Source organism: Neolamprologus brichardi, chromosome 20 (genome assembly GCF_056152115.1).
Source record: "Neolamprologus brichardi isolate AB-2024 chromosome 20, ASM5615211v1, whole genome shotgun sequence".
Classification (NCBI taxonomy): Eukaryota; Metazoa; Chordata; class Actinopteri; order Cichliformes; family Cichlidae; genus Neolamprologus; species Neolamprologus brichardi.
Window position 1 is genome coordinate 16,375,304 of NC_142123.1, and position 21,201 is coordinate 16,396,504.

Sequence of the window (21,201 nt, forward strand, 5' to 3'; positions counted from 1 at the left end):
TTTCTTCCTTCTTGTTTGGCACTGTGCTTGGATGTCTGCCACACTGCTGGTTGTGATCATCTCTTGAAGATATACTGATGATAAGATGAATATGGAATATATCCATTCTTACATTCTGTATGTTGTCATTGCTGCTGTGTGCGAGGAGAAAACTGAAATTGTGGATACTATTAAAGTCTTTTTTTTTCTTCCTTCTGTTCAAAGCTTCTTAGATGTGATATATTTAGCAGATGAGCACCTTACTTTCCTGAATTTAGCTTGCAAAAAAAATCAGGTCTGCCTGTACGTGTGTGTTTGTCCAGGTTGAAGATAGTCACATGATCATTTGTGACACATCTGAGTCTCTGCCTCCCCCCTCATCCTCATCCTCTTCGTGCATTCTGCCTCTCTTCACGGGGCAGGATACATTGCATGCATCCCAACAGCATCACGTGTCATGTAGCATTCCTCTTCTTGACACATTTTCTCCCTTCTCATCTGTCACTCTCGTTTATCTCCAGCTTTTTCCCCCCCCTTGTGTATGTACTGGGAAAAATCTGTCTGCTTCTCTCCTCAGTTGCTCCTTTCCTGTCTTCCTTGTCTCTGTTTTTCTTCTCTCTCTGTTCCTGTCCATCTCCGTACTTATCCCTCTGCCCAAATCCTCAGCTTTCTTCCACTGCTTTTCTTTTCACCGTCTGTCCTGTGTCCCTGCATCTCCCACATTTTTTCTCTGCTTCTCCTCCCTTCTGCTCTCCTCCTCCCTCTGTCTCCCTAATGTTGTATTAATAATGGAGAAGGTGCACGTTCAGGCAGGCTCCATAAATTAACCATCAGATGGGAAGGAGCAGAGGAGTAGGGAGAAAGGAGAGCAACATAGATGGATGTGAGAGGAGTGGAAGTAAGGTTGGTAGGTGAGGAGAAGAAGGAGGCAAAGACGAAGGTAAAATGACGAGTGGAGGATTGGAGAGTTTATCTTTGTATCACACTTCAGCACTCTCCAGCCTGCTCGGATGGCCTCCCCTCTCCTCTGTTGACTTCTGATCTGCTTACACATCACTTCAGCCTTTACTCTGGGCTTGAGGGCAAGTCAGAAGGTCACACTCACACAACCAGCTGTGTTCATGTGCATCTCCATGTGCACAAGTGTTTATATCAAAATGACAGTTTGGGATGTTGAAGCTGTATCAAGCCTGCAGTCTAGGAGCTGAGTGTCCTTGACCTGATAAAAGCCCTGCAGCCTTCAGCTTCAGACCTATTAGAGATCAACCAAGTGCTTCTAAACACACTAAATGCCTAATGCACAGACAATAGATTGAAGAGAGCAAGTTTGTCTGTCAGTGTGTGTGCGTGCGGGTGTGCGCCTGGTCTTAGTATTTAGGGGAGGAGCAAAAAGAGCAGTTTGCATGATTCATCGTTCATGTAAACAGAGAGATAATGAAAAGATGGATTGGTCAGCAGACAGAAAAAGCCATCGTACTGTCAGCTGAAGGTCTGTCAAGGCCTTATGAGACACAGCCTTTCTTACTGGGAATATAATTATAAAGAAACTGTTCAAATGTGAAGCATTTCTTTGTAAAAATAGATGTTATGTAACAAAAACAAAGTGTTCTGAAAAAACATCTCCAGTTATAATTTATTAAGAGTTAAGACTCAAGGCCAAGAGTCTCTAGGCATGCCAGCAGCTTGGAAGCTTTACTTGGATGTAGCCGTGCTTTGAGCAGATATGCTAATATGAAAAACCTGTAAACGCACGCTGGTGATCCAGTTGTCAAGAATAATATTCAAATTTGGTACGAGGTGGGAAAGTATATATTTACAAAAAAAAAGATTTGTATCATCCATCAGATGATATCATATCCTGAGTCGTCTTTTCAGTCTGACTAGAAAATATGTTGTTGTTGTTGTTTTGAATTATTTTTTTAATGCAAGAGTTAACTACAATATCTACTGCTGAGATGCGTTTTTTTTGTTTTTTTTTTAAGCAGATGAACATATTTCACTCACTGGATCCCCTCAATTACCTGCCACATCATGACAAATGACAAAGGTTTGTTTAATAGGAGGCGTCATATCAGAATTTTGTGTCTTGTTCCTCGGAGACTTCAGTAGCTCCACTATGTGACTTTGCACTGCCTTTTCTGCAATATATATTTTTACAGCTTCTCAATTTTTTGGAAATTTAATTAAACTCAAATGAAACTTAAATGGAAGCAGGAGCTTGTTTGTAACTTGTAATCATAAGTATGTCTCCAGCATGTTGATAATTATCAGTAAGGTACAGAATTTGAGAGGATAAAATTTTGACCTGAGGCTGGTGCTAGATTAAAACAATCAGCAAAGGAATTACAATTCACTACCTGGGACCACATCCACGTTTAGGTTTGGCAGTGTTTCGAGTAGATAATGGCAGATGGTGTGTGCATGAATTGAGGCTGCAGTTTGGGGAAGGGCTCAGAGGGGACTGGCGCCGGCTCCCAGGCAGGGCAGATCCTCATGTACTAATGAGAGGTAAATGAATTGAAAAAGGGACAGAGGGAGGGTGGGGCACTAAAACAAGAACAAACAGCTTGTAGTACAGGGGAGTCATATATGGACAGAGCACCCGCTCCTGAAATCCAGATATACTATCTCTCATTCATCATGTGGAATGCAAATCACTCTCAGCTGTGATTGAGATAACAACACAAATGTGAACCTCAAATAAAGACGTAAGACTTTACTTGAGTTAAAGATAACAAGACGAAACTATAAAATCAGCACCAAAGCTTTCATCAAGATGTGTGTGCATGCCGTGCCAGTGTGTGTGTGTGTGTGTCTGCATGGACAGTCTGTGGTCCATCTCCCTGCAGTGTAGAGGATATCTATTAATAAATTCATTTGATTCATCTATAAATACATTTCTCCTCTTTCTCCTCACACTGGCGTGCTGTATAATGCTGTACAACAGCTTTGACAATAGCCATGCATGTGGATGGGGGAGGGTGGTGTGGGTCTGGGTGACTGGTGTATGTGTGTGTGTTGGCTGGAGATTACATGAAGTGAACATATGACTCTCTGTTCTTCAACGCCAGGATATGCAAGCTTTCAGCACAGTGGACAGTTCCTGAGCTTTGTGGAGTTGCAGAGAACAGAAGAACAGCCCCCAGCTTCTAAAGTGGGATTAACTCTGGTCCCTCTCACCCAGACACATGAGCTGTGGACCAACTTCCCAATGTATGGAGGCCACTATCTACAGGGCTTGTATGTGCAGACTCTGAAAAGCATTGTTTTTGCACTTGACTTCATAGAGTTTGCATGAAAAGAACACTTTGTCTCTTCAGTTGATCTCACTCCACATAACAGGGCATCCTTTTCCATTCGTGTCATAAGAATTGCTGCTGCTTCCAGAAATATAAACTCAACTTCTCCTGTGCCCCAGAGGAGATTTCCCAGAACCACACACTGCAAACAGAACAGGAAGGGCTTTAATTAACTGGATACAAATGGTGCTCAAACAAATTGCTTAAGCATGCAAGCACAGTTAAGCACAGCTACTGTCTGCATGTTAGCTTTAAAGTATTAAAGTTTAAAGTTGGAGAGTAACATAGTATATTTATTAATATCCTGTACTGCAGGGGTGGTACAGGTGGAGGACCTCAGATGGTACTAGGTAGGTCTTATGCGGTTTTCAGCGGTTTGGCCAACTGCCTAACATTTCCTTTACCTTTAAAGGTGAACTTAAAGATGAATGTGTGAGACATTAGAATAAGACATATTTCTGGCTCTCCCCAGACACCATTTTGTTCCCTCTGCCACCTTACAGGGAATTTTGTATTACAGTACAGCTGTTGTATTGCTACAAAGTAGCCAAATGTTCTAATGCATTTTTATGGAGGCAGTAGGTCTGTCCACAATCAAACATAATTACAACTTGCTGAAAATTTTCTGTGCCATTTTTTCAATCGTTTGGTACTAAACTAAGATTAAAACAGTGACAACAAAGATGCATAGTGTTTGTCTTTTCGGTCAGTTTTCAGATTGGCAGTTGTAACAAAGCTCACAACTTTATTTAAATAAATGGCAGAGGTTTAAAGATTTTACACACTTAAGCAAAAAACAAACAAAAAAAATCTATGACTGTAAACTATACACAATGAAGTTATCCATCATTTCATCAGCTGTTCTTTAGTGAAGTCTCGTTTTGGAGCTTTAAGTTGAGAATTTAGCTTTTGCCTTCTTGGTGTTTTGAAATTAGAAACAAAGAGCAACTAAGAAACCAAATGACTCTGCATGCTGGTAATAGTAACTTTTCTACAACAAAGCAGGCCTACCTGAAACATTGTGTGGCATTATAGAGAACATAAAGTCATCAGGACACTGTTTACTTAGGGGGCAATACAAGGTCATTAAAATGTGTTGTTTCCTCACAGACTTCCATACAATCAAATGTTGGTTAGTAAGACTGGAACAGAGCTACTACAGCAATATGATAAACAACAAAACAAGTGTTAACGAGACTCTATGCAGTCCTGTGAAAGGTAAGTATACCATTAGTGCTGCCAGGAATTAAGAAGGTAATTACTATCCAGGTGCTGCTAATCGAGCACTCAAGGAGCAAGTGTGAACACCTCTATAAAAGAAGTTGTGGCAGTTTTCTATGGAGGACCACAAGAGCCACGCGCATCGAAATAAAAAATCTTGTGCTTAATTAATGAATTGTAGAGTAAAATCTGCATTTGTAAATTAATTTTTGAATTCCATTTTAATAAACTGATTTTTAAAATGCTTTCTAAGTCTTCATTTCAAAAAATATTTTTGAATTGCACTTTAATAAACTTCATTTCAAAAAACATTTTTGAATTGCACTTTAATAAACTTCATTTCAAAAATCTTTTTCGAATTGCACTTGCAGGAGAGGCCGTCTCTCCTGCATGAAGTCCCGGTGCTGGTTTTCCAGTGTGTGCGTCTGATGGCCCAAAGCTGACTCAGAGCTGTAACACCATCAATGGCTGCAGTATGGAACAGGTGTGGGTGTGTCCTCATCTCCCAGAGGAGTCCAAATTGCCATCAAACAGCCCTACAGACACAAAAATGTGAAAATATAAACAACCAGACTATCAGCAGTGATTTAAGTACTTTAAGACCTCTGTGAAAATCATTTACAGTATATATCACAGAATTTAAGGCCTTTATAATCACAGAGCATACAGAGAAAAGTACTAAACTGAATTAATTTCAGCTTTCGTTTCTCATGATGTATATTGTATTAATAATTAAATTTCATTATCTGTAGCTTTACCACACATTTGCCACACAGGTGTAGATACTGTAGGTTCAGTGAATGCTTAGATTGCACTGATTAGAATATACTGGACATTCAACGCTAAGATTCAGCGCACTGTGTTACAGGCTGGGATTTGATGAATTCATCATATATACAATCTTTGATCATCGTTTATGTCCAGTTGAGAATGAATCTGTGCACTCACATATTAAATGAACTGAAATCAGTAGTGTGATCTCGAGTCTTTATATGCTGAATGAGAGAACTGAAAGCTGTTATTTTAATCAGCCTGTCTCAGTTGTTTTAACTCACAAGTATCACAAAGTAATGTGGTAACATCTGGACTGACGAGTTTACTGCCAGTATTTTAATCGCTAGTTTAAAGGCTGTAGGCTGCAGCCGTTGCTCTAACACTATATAAATGTAACAGGCCTCAGTGCTGGTTCTAATAGTCTGAGCTGCTTCCAGCTTTATTTGTGAAGAGCACAGCAGCTTACAAAACACGTAGCTAGCTCGTACAGCTGCGACGTAGAACTTTCATAAGCTAAGATGTCCTTAAAATAACGAGGCTACATGCGGTGATGCTAGCGTTAGCCACGTTAGCACGTTACCTTTACTGGTGGTCAGACTTTGTAAACAGGCACTCAGTCAGAGGTTGGGCTCACCGTTTCGCTGCAGGGTCCCTTCATTCTTCACATATCCGTGTCGAGCCGAGTGTAAATCCCGAGGCCGAACGGCCTTTGTACAAGCACACAGGCTTCTTAGCAGGGCGAAGCTATGCGCTAGAAAAATCCAGGCTGGCAGACGCTGTCTGACCAACCAATCAGAGAGCTCCTTACATCCCACGGCGTGGCTAATTTGAATAGCAGCAGGGTTTTTAAAATGAAGTTGTTAATCCAACTGCTAATCCACATGTTAATTCCTGAGCGAACAGGAAAGGGAAATGGATTTTGAAATGCAGTTTATTAAAGTGCAATTCAAAAAAGATTTTTGAAATGCAGTTTATTAAAGTGCAATTCAAAAAAGGTTTTTGAAATGAAGTTTATTAAAGTGCAATTCGAAAAAGGTTTTTGAAATGAAGTTTATTAAAGTGCAATTCGAAAATGTTTTTTGAAATGAAGACTTAGAAAGCATTTTAAAAATCAGTTTATTAAATTGGAATTCAAAAATGAATTTACAAATGCAGATTTTATTCTACAATTCATTAATTAAGCACAGGATTTTTTATTTCGATGCGCGTGGCTCTTGTGGTCCTCCATAGTTTGGTGGTATGGAGCATTCTGGTGTGTGTTAAAACAATATCACAATCTTCGCAGGACTGGCTGTCCTGTCAGACTATGCAATGCTCAGAGCAAGGGCGTAGATTTGGCATGGACGGAAGGGACGTGTCCCCACCAATATCCAGCGATTATTGAATTGTCCCCACCAATAATTTGAGCTCTTCGAGTAAAGAAAAACAACACCGATAGAAATTTTAAAAAAGCGATCTGTCAACGTCTCATTCACCCAGCGGTGCAGAAAGAGTTAAATTACGTTCTCTACTGGAGTCCTATATCATGTGACAAATATGGCCGATGTGATTGGCTGTGCCTTTCAGGGAGCTCTGTTTAGTTTTAGCAGCGGCAAGCCTGCGCTGCGGGGAGGAGAGGAGGATGGCAGCAAAGAGGAAGAACCTGGATATAAGAAAGTATTTTTCAAAGAAACATGTAAGTCACTTAAAGTCAAGTTCACTCATATAATCTGTCCATCATAATAACGTTACAGGCTATGCAAGGCAATACATGCCAACCCTTCCGTTTTTTCTCGGACAATCCCGAATTTCAGTGCCCCTCTTATTACTCTGTCTGGGTTGCAAAATAAACTTTTACAATTTTTTCAGGCGAGAATGTAGCTGTGCAAACTTCAAATATCTGAACCTGGGAGAACAGCAAACTCCCGACACATCGTTTTAGAGTTTGGCCCACATCAGTCTAAAATTGTATGTAACCATGAATAACGTGTTGCCAGTGTTGGGGAGTAACGGAATACATGTACCGCCGTTACGTATTTAAAATACAAAATATGAGTAACTGTATTCCGTTACAGTTACCGTTTAAAAAGGTGGTATTTAGAATACAGTTACTTTGTTGAAATAAATGGATTACACGGCGGTACTTCCCTGTTTCATATTGTGGCGGGTCAGGACTGTTTGGGTTTTGTTTGACAGCTACGTTCTGTTGCTCCAGGCGGTAGCGTTACGGTTGCCATGGATACAGGGTGACGCTCTCTCTCTGCCTGTTTCCTGGGTGAGAGAGGCCTTTTTGTTGTTGCTGTGCTAAGCTAATAGGCAGAATGCTACAGGTATAGCTCTAAAGAATGTAGCATCACAGGCAGTGTAGTCCGTGCTGCAGGGAGAATGGACTGCCATACACGTTATGTGTCTGTGAGCGAGGGAGGGAGAAAAAGGAAAAGTATGAGCTGTCATCGAGCAAAAACGGGAGCTGGAAGCATGTAAATATAATAATAACCACTGCAGCCAAGAAGAGTGCCTGACGAGCCCAGTTGTAAGTAAGCTATTAAGACTCGACTGTACACCGTGTTCGTGTTTTCCTCCGAAACAATAAGTTCCGTTGGAGCAGCCTTTCAACCCTCTCTCTGTCTCTGCTAGCAAAGTTGACCCAGACAACAAAGTAAAGCTAGTTTTCGGCTAGCCCAACACGTATTAGCCAGAGGTCCCTTTACTACGGTTTGGAGCCGCGGACCTTCAGTAACAGTAATAAATCACAGCAATAGTACATTCATGTAGTTGTAAACAGCATGATAATATATTAAGTAATCCAAAGTATTCAGAATACGTTACTCTCATTGAGTAACGTAATGGAATACGTTACAGAATACATTTTGGGGCATGTATTCTGTATTCTGTAATGGAATACATTTTAAAAGTAACCTTCCCAACACTGCGTGTTGCCATGTCCACCAGGAGAGACTGGACAGTATAGATGTTTTGTTTTGTTTTTTTTTTTTTTTTTTCTGCCTGTCCCGTTTGGCTCTTTTGCCATCAGAATTATTGTCTAAAGGCGAAGAAAGATGCCCAACGGATTTTCTTTACCAAATTGACCATCCCAGCTTTGCCGTAATGGTCCATTTGATTCACCTTTTATTCTTTATTTTATTTTCACTTGCTGAATACGGGACAGACTTGACTGGGGGAAAGAAAAGGGAGAAAGAAAGAGGGAAAGAAAAACAGTTGAGAAGAGGGACGGGGGAGAAGGGCAAAAAACAGAATAAGCAAAAAAAAAAAAAAAAAGAAAAAAGAAAAAAAATACATGTATCGATCACCTGGATCACCTGTTGAGAAAGAAAAAAGAAAACAAGCAGAAGAAAACGAGAGTAATACAATAAACAACATCACAATGATATATGGGAATATGACAGTAAATACTAAATATTAGACATTATTGTGCAGCACGTAAGATCGACAGCACAGTGTGCATTGAGGTAGGAGCCAAAAAGGGTGTAGTTTGTGTGTGTGATCACCCGTGTGTACACCTGTGAGCATGGACGCGCTTGTTTTCTTAAAAGGTTCCCTCATGTAATGATCTGCTAGAGGGTGTGGGGGGCCACTGCCCCGTCCTCCAGGGCATGAAGCAGGTATGGAGGAGATCAAAACTCCAGACATCCTGAGGCCCCCAGAACACAAGAGACCAAGGAAGACCAACAGAGGGGCAGCCGTGCCACTGTCCCAGAAAGAGCTGAGGAGAGTCCCAGATGAGGGGTCACCCAGCAGCCACGGAGCAGAAGCCAGGGGGGGTTGCAGCGACGTGCCCGTGAGCTCCGCCGGCAGCCAGCTGTGCCTGAGTGACCGAGCCCCAGGCCGAGAGGCCGGGGGCACCCCACCTCCGAAGTAGCCCAAGCGAGCCCCAGGCTCCAGGCCCCGATAAGCAGCCGCCAAGGAGTGAGCCGGTGTGCACCCGGACGCCCACCCCCGGACACAAAGAACCACCAACGCACCAATGTCTGAGGGAGTCCGCCCCCGGCAGGGGAAGTGGTGGGGGGAGATAGGCCTCCAAACCTTGGAGGGCCTGAGCAGGACAGTATAGATGTAAAACAAATATGCCAGCAGTTTATCTCAGTTAATGAGAGGAGAAGGCATGTGTTTGGCTCCTTCACATAGTGGACATTGAGTTGTTGTGTGGGACACCAGTAGTCCATGTCTGTTGCTGTAACAGTAGTTCATGTTTAGAGTAAAACATCCCAGCTCACTGATTTGATAGGAGCAATAGTGCCTAAAATGTTGCATAATTTTGCTAAGAGATCTGTTACTTTGTGGTAATCTTAGATGAGTAGTTTTATGGACAAAACCCACCAGGTCATTCAGTGTTCCCTTAGTGCTAATGTGTCAGAGATGTTGGTGTACTATAACTGAAGTAATGTTGTTAAGTCCTTAAAGTCATATTCTTTTATTGTCATGACTGTATTTGAAGCTATTTTTATTTTTGTATGATATCTGATTTATATGGAATATGGCTGAAGTAAACTAAAGTATAAAATACTTAGTCAGTCATTTGTTTAATAGTAATTTAACATTATATAATTCACATACAAAACTATGAATTGTAATTTTAAATGGTTTAAATGCAGGTAGAATAGCATATGTAGGCAAGTATATTTCTCCTTTTTTTTAAATCAAGAAGCAAAAACAAAAAGGAAAAAAAAAGAAACAGGGCAGGGTTCCGTGGTTGACTCATCTGTCCCCACCAATGCCAAAACCAAATCTACGCCCTTGGCTCAGAGAGAAAAAAAAATACCCAAAAACAGAAAGACCCAAGTGCTATATCTCAGATTCCACATGTCTCAGTTAGCATGTTAAATGTTAAAGTTCATGAAAGTACAATAACAAAAAATCTGAACCAGTCTGGCTTGTTTGGAAGGGTTGCCAGAAGAAAGCCTCCTCTCTAAAAAGAACATGGCAGCATGGCTTAGAGGTGCAAAACTGCATGTGAAGAAGTCACAAGACTTCTGGAATAATGTCCTTTGGATGGACAAGACAAAAGTGGAGATGTTTGGCTATAATGCAGCTCATAATTGGAAACAATTTATCTGAATTTCAGGAGTGGGCCAACACCTTATACACACCCCTTCCAGTTGTCTGTCTGTATATGACCACCTACCTCCTGAAAGACAAGCTGTTTGTTGTTTTTACTTGTTTTTATGGCACATCCTCCCTCCCTTTTTAAAACTCATTTACCTTTCATTAACACATGAAGCTATGTCTGGCCCAGAAGCTGAGATTGTCCCTAAACTGCAGCCTTAATTCTTGCTTAACCATTATCTACCTGAAACTCTAAATGACGATGTGGTCCCAGCTAGTGAAGGCACATCATAATGCACACATTTGGCAAAATAACATATCACCACAAACACCACACCATTTATGTAAACATTTAACATTTAAAATGTTGGTGTTCTTTCTGTATAAAGTGTTCGTAACTCAAATGCCAGACATGTAAAGATTGTAGTGAATTTAAATGGACAGGATCTGATCCACGTGTTCTTTAAATGTAGTACTAATTGCCATTTTGTTTAAATGTGCTGGATTACACATTTTGCTGTTTGCAGAATAAGAGTTTTGATGTTTTCCGTTGTTATAAGATTTGCCGTTAGTTGATTTGGCATAAAATGAGTTCTCCAAATTACCAAAATGGCTGCCTATTTTGGTAACTTGGAGAACTCAATTTAAGCCCAATTAAGGACCTGAACAGTGGTGAAGTGGATTAGAATGGTTAGTTTGTGGCTATAGGTCTATAAGTGAACGACTGGAAGCTTTATTTTTAAAAGGTAATGTTGAGATCAATGCGTGCCCGTGCTGGGATTTTTTAAAAGATGGCTTTAGATGCCAACTGATAACAGAGACTGCTCTAGAGGAAAAACGTTCGTTGCGGTGTGTCTGGTGTCGTCATGACGCAGGCGAGTAGGTGGGGGTGACGTACAGAGCATCCCTCAACCCCCTCTAACGGATGCTGAGACTGAGCTCCTGTGCGCGCGAGCTCTGGTAGCAGCTCAATCTCCTCCTCATCCTGCAAAGATGTCGCATGAGCTTCTCCTCACACGTTTGTTTTCTTTCCTTTTTCTCCCACTGCCCTTCACAGTTCGCCGAATTTGGTTAAATTAGCTGCTTTCACAGCAGGGAGTAGCTATCCTCGTCCAGGCACACGGACGCCCCCTCCCCACAACGGAGGTGTTTAAACCCTCAACCGGCGCATTACCTCTCTCTCTCTCTCTCTCTCTCTCTCTCCAACCGCCGCAGAACTCCGCCGACCAACCGTCAGGTGACCGCGCGGAGCGGAATATTTACCCGCACGGCCGTCGACTTTCATCCCTTCACTCCTTCGGACTCCAGGCAACGGGAGCTGCCGCATTCCCTGTCCCCGTGTCTTCTCATCCGGTTTGGGACATTCTCCACTCCACGCACACGCAGATTAACCGGGATTCTGCCTCCCCACCCGCGCGCTGATGCTGATGTCCTTGAGCTCGGCCTGGACGGTGAGTCGATGAGTCCGTGCGTGCTCGCGTGCGTGACTGTTATTTACCCCGGGCACCCGAGCGCCTTTTTAATGGGGAAGATGTGCTGCTTTCGCTGTGATTCATTACTCGCATGTCGGGAGGTTTTTACGGGCTTACAGAATATGCAACATGGCCTGATGTGGCATTTGTCATCGCAGGCCTTACACAGCTATAATAAAGCCTATACAGTAGAGCATACCATAATAACCTGGCGAGCAGCGCTATGACATTATAAGGAAGTGTGTGCCTGCGTGTACGCGCGTCTACGCGCCGATGTGCGTGCGCACGCGTGTGTAAATCTACATATATATTCATCCTTCCATCCATCCACTCATCCGTGTCCCGTGTCAGTTGATGAAGGGCTACAGTCCCACATTATCACCGAGCAGCACGCGCTGTTCTCGCGCCTGTCTCTTGCCTTTCCCGGGCGCTGTATGCAGCAGGCATGTAAGGGCTATTTGGGATCAGTTGCGTTGTTTGTCTCGGTTACGGCGCATCACACCTGCAGCGCCAACTGCGGGGGGTTTCATTTTGATCCGGTAATGATCCGTGGCCCAAGGGACCTTCACATGTCGCCCGGCGTCGCGTGGGTGTGAGTTAGGCAGAGTGGGCCGGCGGTGGCCGGGCCAGTAACCTTGCGGAGGGACATCGGGTAAGCTAGTGGCGCACCACTGGCTTCACTCTGTCTCTCCTTGCCTTTTAGCGGGCCTGCCGTGTAAGTGTCTCGACTTTATTCATAACCTCCTCTTGTTGCTGTATGTGTTGAAGATGAGCCGAGAGATGAAGCTTGAGTAAGTGTGAAGGTGACCAGGAAAGGTCGTTTTGAATGGGAAATACACTGTTGCATGAGGCAGCTCCAGGTGCACCAAGAATTAGTAATGTGTGTGAATGTGACTTTAGCTTTGGGTGGGTGGAGATGTATATGCGCTCATGTGGGAAGGACATGGGATACCAGTATATCAGTGCTGGATGTGATGGAAACAGATGGATACACGATAGTACCCATTAACTAGTTATCACCAGGCCATTTTCTTTCATTCTTTCTTTCCCCAAATTTATGCCCACATTTTGTTGTCTTTCTCAAACGTTCTCCATCCCCACCCCCCTCATCATTATCCTGTTTCTTTAATGGGCTCTACCGTAATGTGGATTCTAAGCCCTGTTGGCGGCCCACCTTTAATGGCTTCAGCCTCTGACTGTGTTAAATTCTAAGTGTGCTATTCCCACTGGGGAATAACAGAAGTGTGACTGGCACCAAGCCAGGCAGGCAGCTGCCCAGATACAAAGGCCCCACCAGAGGGCCTGTCGGAAAGTAGGACTGCAGGTGCACAGGTGGACTGCAGCGAGCTATAGGGAATACTGACACGCTCACATACACGGAATGTGGACAATCTCACCCCAGATGACAACAGTGTGCACAAGATTTAGAAACGTGAACACACTGCTGCACACAAACTTATTCAGTTACACATGCTCAAGTCTGTGGAGCCTGGTTTGCCTCTATCCACCACACACATACTCACACACACACACAAAGTCAGAAAGCATACATGGACCTCCTGGCCCGAATTCAAATCCCATGAGGATCTTCTCTCCTGTGTCTTCTGCACACTTCTCAACCTCCTTGCTGCTGCAATGAAGAGAAAACATCAGAGGGAACAGAGCGGACACTTTCTCTTTTTAAAAAAAATCAAATTGCTTCAACCCTCTATGGGATAGTGTGTGGACAAGCAGGTCCAGCATTCAGTATAAATGGGCAGGCTGCTGACAATTGTGGTGACCTTTTGTTTGACTCTTTTCATGTTCAGACACATTTTCAGTCAGGACAGGACACCCCTACCCCCTTCGCTGACTCTCTTATTTTGAAAGCGTTGTTGTGTATGACACATTTGTGTGCGTCATGACAGATCATATAATTGATGTCTCTGGGCATGAGGGTTTGTGTCTTTGTGTGCTTACTGTCCATTTGTGATGCTTGCATCCTGTGCCTAAAGGTTTGTGTGCATAAGAGTTAGAAATGCATGACAAAACAAAGTGCTTCTCTTTTTTTGCTATGTATGTAATGCAGCCTTACATGCACTTATGTGTTGCACACATCAAAGCTGAGTCAAGCAGAAGGCCACATTCAGAGTTGGGTGCAGTAGTTTGGACGATGAACAGAAGTGTTTGTTGCGTGACCGTTACAAAATCAGACGGAATCAGTGAGTAAGACATCAGGCTGGATAAGAAAATGTGCGACTGGCTGAGTAAATAAATGATTGCAGTAGCAGGAAGCAGGTAGACGGGGAGAGCAGCAAGAACAGGGTGTTGGGATTGGGGCGGAGGTAAAAATAGGTAAAAATAATAACAAGCAATGAGACACCACAAGACACAGAATGGAAGAACACAAAAAGGTGGTAAAACCATATAGATGGAGCAGAAAGATAGATATAAAGCAAGAAGAAGCTTCAAAGGCAAAGGAGGGTGACTCAGTCATAAACTAACACTCTCAGTCAGGATAGAAGCATGACAGGGAAGAGAAGAAAAAGGGGAGGGAGAAGATGCAAGAGGCAGAGACTGAAGAGTGGAGAGGAGGGAGGAGAAAAGGAATTAATAATCAGTTTCACTTTGGGGGTTTTTCTGCTCGTCCACATGTAAAATACTCTTATAGGGAAAAATAATCTGATGTGTCATGTGTGATGCTGAGAATAGTTAAAGGCGGTGCTATTTGCTCATGCAGGATGAAGCTTCGTTAGTGTTGGTGCAGTGGAAAGAGAAAGGAATGTGCTGCCGTCCTAGGCGATGCTGAGCGTTGTTGGTGTCAGATTTATTTTAATGAAATTTGTCCCAGAGATAGGTTAACATGTTTTTGTCAGTGATTAGGAAATTGTTTTTCAATAGATTAAGATGAGGAGCTCACTTCAGGAAATTCCAGATGTAGTGTATTCAACTGGTCTAAATTAATACTATCGGAGTATGACAGGCTAGCTTACTGTTTAGAAGTCCCACAAAAATATAAAAATATCCAAAGCAGGAAAAAGAATATATCTAGTTTCCCCACCAGTGGCGTTTTCAGTTTTTTTTTTCAATTTTTTTTCCCTTTTTTAATGTAATAGCCCCAGCGAACCGGGGGGATAGGATTAGAAAATTCCATCTGAAGTAAAACCAAACCAGCTAAAATTACTTGCAAATTCAGTGTGTTCCCACGACATTAATAATCACAGACCTCCCAACTACATCAAGGGGCTCTACAGTAGGACATGTGGCTGCCCTATAACCATATGGTGACCCCCATGTATGATGCAGGACAAGATTCCCGGGGATAGTAGGGCTAAAACAGTGCAGCGCTGTAAATACAAAACTATTTTATTGAGTGGTAGAATTAAAGAATAACGTCTCACACATACTTTGTGTGAAGTCCTCCTTTGTAAAGTAAAGAAGTTAGAGAATGGATGGCTGTAGAAAAAAAACACTATACTATATTGCTATTTAGGCACAGTGTTACATTGGGTGACATGCTCTCCCACGTTTGCACACATTCGCATTTTGACCCACAGTTGTAAATAGTTCTCTGTAAAACATCAGTTTAGTCCTCTTTAAGCAATAACAAACTGCAGTGCTCTGTTTTTAAATGGGTCTATTCTGCTTTACCCATATTTCTGTTCCCTATATACTGTTCCAAAGGTGCATGATACTGTAAAACATAGCCAGTCTTTCAATTAATGTGGTTATCGTATGTAAGTAATCGGTCTGAGTGAAAAGCTCAGGATTCAGACTGCTTCACTCACGTACTTTGACACAGTCTTTTGTTTTCTGTTTGACTCTGTGTGATGTCAGTGAGAGTAGGTCTGGTGGTATGCATATAAGCCTTATTCACATGACTTTATAAAACTTTGTGAGGGGCAGCCAATCAGAAGAAAGTTATCTGAAAGGGAGCGGTAGGGGACTGAAAACAGATTATTTTAGATGAGCATCAGCTGAGGAGCTTCATAAATGATTAGTGTAAGATTACTCTGAACTGTGAAGCATGAAAGGGTACACACGCAGTAAACAGTAGAGATTAAGCATATTAAGTTTGAAATGAGCAGACCCTCTCAGACCCACTTTAAGGAAAGGGAGGAAAGAGCTCTGAATTTGGGACCAATATTTTACATCTTTGATAAAAAGCTCTCTGTCCCACAGCTTGTGGCTCAGTAACATGGACAGGACAGAGAAGTACTGAGCAACAAAGCACCAGAGTAGGGCTGGGAGATATGGAAAACAATCTAACTATTTTCATATTGATATGTCATGATATAAAATACAAGGATGACTTTTTCTCTTCCTTTTTAATTTTAAGTGAGATGTGAAAATATAAGGTCAATTATGGTTTAAATATTATTTCTGTCAGAAGCTGAACATTATAAATGTACTGCAACAACTGTATTTTAAATTAATAACAAGGGTATAAATAGCAAACTAAAGCAAAACCTTTAAGTGTTACAGTGGTCCCTCGTTTATCACGGGAGTTAGGTTCTAAAAATAACTCGCAATAGGTGAAATCCGCGAAGTAGCCAACTTTATTTTTTACAATTATAGGCTGTAAAACTCCTCATTACACACATTATACACTTTTCTCAGACAGGCATGAGCATTTTCACGCTTTTCTCACTTGTTTAAACACTCAAAGTTCAAACCTTCGTAGAAAAATAACTCCAGTATTATAGAATGAAACCAAGGCACCCGCGGTTGCCTTTGACGGTGCAAAACACGACATTGTTGTGTTTGTTGGGGAGAAAACTTACAGACATACAGTACAGCACTTCAGAGTCACACTGCTAGCGATCGAAGATTAATGTAAATTTGACAAGGTGAACGCATTCTGTACTGTAGAGGAGACACGGCACGAGATTGATTGACAATGGTCTACCGTAGGGGTGGGCGATATAAACGATATACGATAGAAAATAATATAAATTTGGCCAACGATAGAGATTTTGACTATATCGCTCTATCGCGATAGCGCATGTTGATGATGTCATCCAGCTGCACCTGTTTTGGTCGAAAGCATCGCAGCGGCTAAAACCATTATCATCTGCAAATTATGGCGGGCGACAGTCATAGCAAAGAGATGAAGCACTTGGGGAAAGCCAAAAACTGCGCTTCCTCCACTTCCGTAACATTGATTCATTAATGTTGAATTCTCTCGCAGCTGTTCTATTCCCATGTTGTTGCAGTATATTAATAACTAACCTCGTATTGTGGATGAATAATCTCAGTTGTTCTCCTGACTGAAGTTTGGCCGTGTATAGCATCCTGCTATACGATTGCATTTGTCCCTGACCACCAGAATCCCTCACGTTAACTTTTATTGAGTGGAAAAAAAGTTGGCATTCATCCTCCAGCTTCACTGTGCTAATGTTATGCTAACATAGCTGTGTCGCTAGCAATCACGTAGCACAATATTATATACCAGGTAGTCCAACTTCAGTAACCCTGCAAACGCCACTGCTGTTTAGTTTTCTGTCTTCATTTATGTTGGAAGTGGTAGCAGAGCTGTACGTTTTAATTAGTTTCAAAAATCTTTCAGTCAGAACATGATATGAAATGTTTAGGTGTAAACTAGCGAGCTAACTTCCTGTTAACTTCTAACTCCGTTAAATTTAATAAATTCTGTTTTCATGGATGCATGGATGTTAAACTTAATTGTTACACCTGATAAAGCAGCAATGCTGATGATTTTATTAAAGATGAAATGATTTAGACCGTTTTTAACTCTTAGTGTTCGTTTGACTTTGGGACCTGAACAGGACGGAGTTTTGGACCCAGATTACTCCGCGAAGCTCCTCACTACGGCAGCCGTAATGCTCTGACAATCCATCAAGCAGTGCAGCTTACCAAAGTTGTACTAAAACATTTTTAACAGATTTCTGCACACCAAAATCGGTTCGAGGTCAGTAAGCACAACCAGAATTCATACATAAGGCACACTCTCGATTTTTGAGAAAATTAAAGGATTTTAAGTGTGCCTTATAGTGTGGAAAATACGTTATACAGAAGAAAAGAATATATCGTGATATATATCGTTACCGCACATGCTTCAAATTATATCACGATATGAATTTTAGGCCATATCGCCCAGCCCTAGTCTACAGGCAATCAGGACGCAAAACACAATGCGCTGTCAAAAAATAGCATGTAAAATTGCTCCAAAAAATATAAAAGAAAATCCGCAAAACTGCGAGGCCACGAAAGGTGAAGCGAGGGACCACTGTACAGAAAAACACAAAGAAACTGAAATATTTTGATCAGTTCCAAAGAAATAAAGTAGTAATTATGTATAGAAATAAACTGTTTAGAACTGATGATCCTTCGTTCACATTTGAAAACATTTCTTGAATTTGTACTAACGAGAACAGAAATAAAATGGACACATTCACTCAATTGTGATCGCTTATGGTCCAAGGGAAGTGTTGTACAGTCTCAATGAAGTGAGCAGTGAGGCTTATGTATGATTTGGTGTGCAAGTCATGCCAACATCAGTCTGATGTGGCAAACACAGTTGCTCGGATGTAGCTAGAAAAGCGAGAAATGTTTACGGCCACGTTTGTAGTCAGGGTCAGTCTCTTTATTTAGCTGCTTAAGTCTGACATGTCTGACTGTGGCTACTGAGATAATGTTGTGGTGTTACCTGCATTTGTCTGCATGCTGCTGTGTTTCTTTGCCATACTTTAAATATCCAAAATACCTCCATACTCCCAAATTCCTTGAATCCTTCTTTTCAACACCGTCCTTGCGTTTGAGCCTCGAAGCCGTGTCCGTTGGGGTGTCATGTTCGGTAACGCTGTCACTCAAGTTTTTGTTAATATTTTCAGATGTCATCTTGTCTTTTATCTCGTCGGCATTCCTAATTTACTGGTGTGTAGCAGCCCAAACATTAGCTCCCGTGATGCTCCTGGCTCCTCCTCCTACGTTCTGCGTTGTGTGTGCCAACTTAAGTTGACATGACGTTAACTATTCCAATCATATTATTTGTTATGGGCAGCACTATTCTCATTGTCATTGGCCTTTTGTGTTGTCTGTCAAAGTGTGGCTGGAATGATCTCTGTTGACTTTGATTATGTTTGGTATACTTACATAGGAAGGTTTTCGCATGATAATTATTTTTATCTGTGTATCACCCAGCTGTACAGTAGAGTGTAGGTTTAGGTATTCTCGTGGTGTTTATTGACAAAAAGGTCAGCAAGGCAAATATTGCGTTTTAATGATCCAGTATGAGTATGTTCAAGTTTGTAATTCTTAGTTGATATAAGCAAAAGCTACAAATGGGAAAAAGACAAAGACTCATGGAGCTTGCAGAGACAACAACCCTGGAGTCTTTTAATCATATATTATGACCGATATCCATGGATTCAGTAAAGAGAATGTAACCAGCTATGTGTCAGGCTATATCTGCTTGTTGTGTTTCAGTTCCTGTTTCTTTAAATCAGTTTAAATTAGTGTTTTGTTGTTTTAGGGTTTTTTGGCTCTTTTTTGACTAGACCCAGTTTATGTCAGTGTTTCTTTAATGTCTATTATAGACTTTAGTCGTAGGTATTTACATATTGTGTCAAGTAGACTATAATTTGTTTGAATAATCCGTTGCAGATGCACAAAATGCCAATGTAACTTTAATCTCAGAAAATATTTTTGAACTTAAACCTTTCAGTTTTCAACAATTCTTGCAAAGTTAAAGTTTTAAGTTCATGGAATATCCTCGTTGTATTGCATTGTATTTATTTGTATGTTATTGTATTTTTTTAGGGCTACATAATTATAGTCATGATAATCCAGAATTTTGAGATCAGTATTTTTCTATTCAAGTATTCAAGTAACTTAAAGAAGTCCAGACGCTTTTCTTTGCAAGCTCCTTTGACTACGATGACCTGGATGACTGAGAACCTTCACAGACAAGTATTCTTATTGATTTTAGTGACAAAATACTTGTGTATTGTATTTTTATGTAAACATAACACTGCTTTTACATCCATTTTGTTCTGCTTTCTTACTATTGTACAAATCTTTGCATCAACATAAAATCCTCCTTCTTATTTACCCAATTAATTCAGTGTATCTCTTAGATTAGAAATAGAAATTATTAGGGATGCAACGATACCAATTTTTTCAAACCGATATGATACCGATACTTGGATCTGAGTACTTGCCGATACTGAGTACAAAAACCGATACTTCTACCACACACACACACACAAATGCAATGAATTGGAAGACAGGTTTTATTTTATTCTCTGCCGATAAAAAATAAAATCTTAATAAAAATGACCACAAAAATAATTTCAAGTGAAAAATAAGCACTTCTGTTAAATTATTGCGGAGTCTCCACATTGTAATTTAACAAAATATCACTGAACTATTGGGCACTGTCTCGAGCTTTCAGAATAATAAATAAACACTTCTGTTTGGAATAAAGGGCAGCACGGTGGCACGGTGGTTAGCACTGTTGCCGCACAGCAAGAAGGTCCTGAGTTCAATTCCAACATCAGGCCGGGGTCTTTCTGTGTGGAGTTTGCATGTTCTCCCCGTGTTTGCGTGGGTTCCCTCCGGGTACTCCGGCTTCCTCCCACCGTCCAAAGACATGCAGCTTGTGGGGATAGGTTAATTGGATAATCCAAATTGTCACTAGGTGTGAATGTGAGTGTGAATGGTTGTCTGTCCCTATGTGTTTGCCCTGCGACAGACTGGCGACCTGTCAAGGGTGTACCCTGCCTCTCGCCCTATGACAGCTGGGATAGGCTCCAGCGCCCCCCGCGACCCTGAAAAAGGATAAGCGGAAGCGAATGGATGGATGTTTGGAATAAAATAAATACAAATTAGGTTTGAGAATAAAATAAACTTTTAAATTATTGCAGAGTGTCCAATTTCATATCGCGGCTCGAGTATGCTGAGAAGACGGTGCAATCCTATGCTTTCCATGACCGGCATTGGCTGGTCATCCAGAGCGATAAAATGAGTCAGAGCCTCTGTTATTTTAACTGCCTGTGGATTTTCTCTTGACATTTTTCATCGCTTTTCCAAAACCTGAGTTAAAGTTGGCTGTTCCGGTCCACACTGCTGACATTTTGTTTAGCCTAGCTACAGCAGCCTCCAGTTTCTCTTTTTTATCTGGAGCCGCCAGGCTCACTCGCCTAACCCTGTGCCCGTTTAGCGCGGGATGTCCCCCTAGTGATCAATCTAAAAAACTACAACAGAAATGACAAGCCACCCTCTGATTAATGAAATAAGTTGGTATTGGTTCATGGTATCGGTTAACTTTTACGAGTATGAGTACACACACATTTTACAGTATCGGCCCCGATACCCGATACCAGTATCGGTATTGGTGCATCCCTAGAAATTATAAATTAACACTAAATTAAATCAACATAGAATTCTTTAAGTTTTAAGTTGTGCTACAC

General features: G+C 41.5%; 1 protein-coding gene across 3 annotated transcripts in view; it reads left to right on the forward strand.

Annotated features, from left to right (window-relative positions):
* Positions 1–6,859: 6,859 nt before the first annotated feature.
* Positions 6,860–21,201, forward strand: part of atp2b3b (ATPase plasma membrane Ca2+ transporting 3b) — a 91,811-nt gene continuing 77,469 nt past the window's right edge. For 2 of the 3 annotated variants that reach the window (XM_087834167.1, XM_087834169.1), the window contains exon 1: positions 11,236–11,767. The gene's annotated coding sequence lies outside the window, so the exon portion shown is untranslated. Of the gene's footprint in view, positions 6,949–11,235; positions 11,768–21,201 lie in introns of those variants that run through there. The other variant, XM_087834166.1, reaches the window with a different exon arrangement.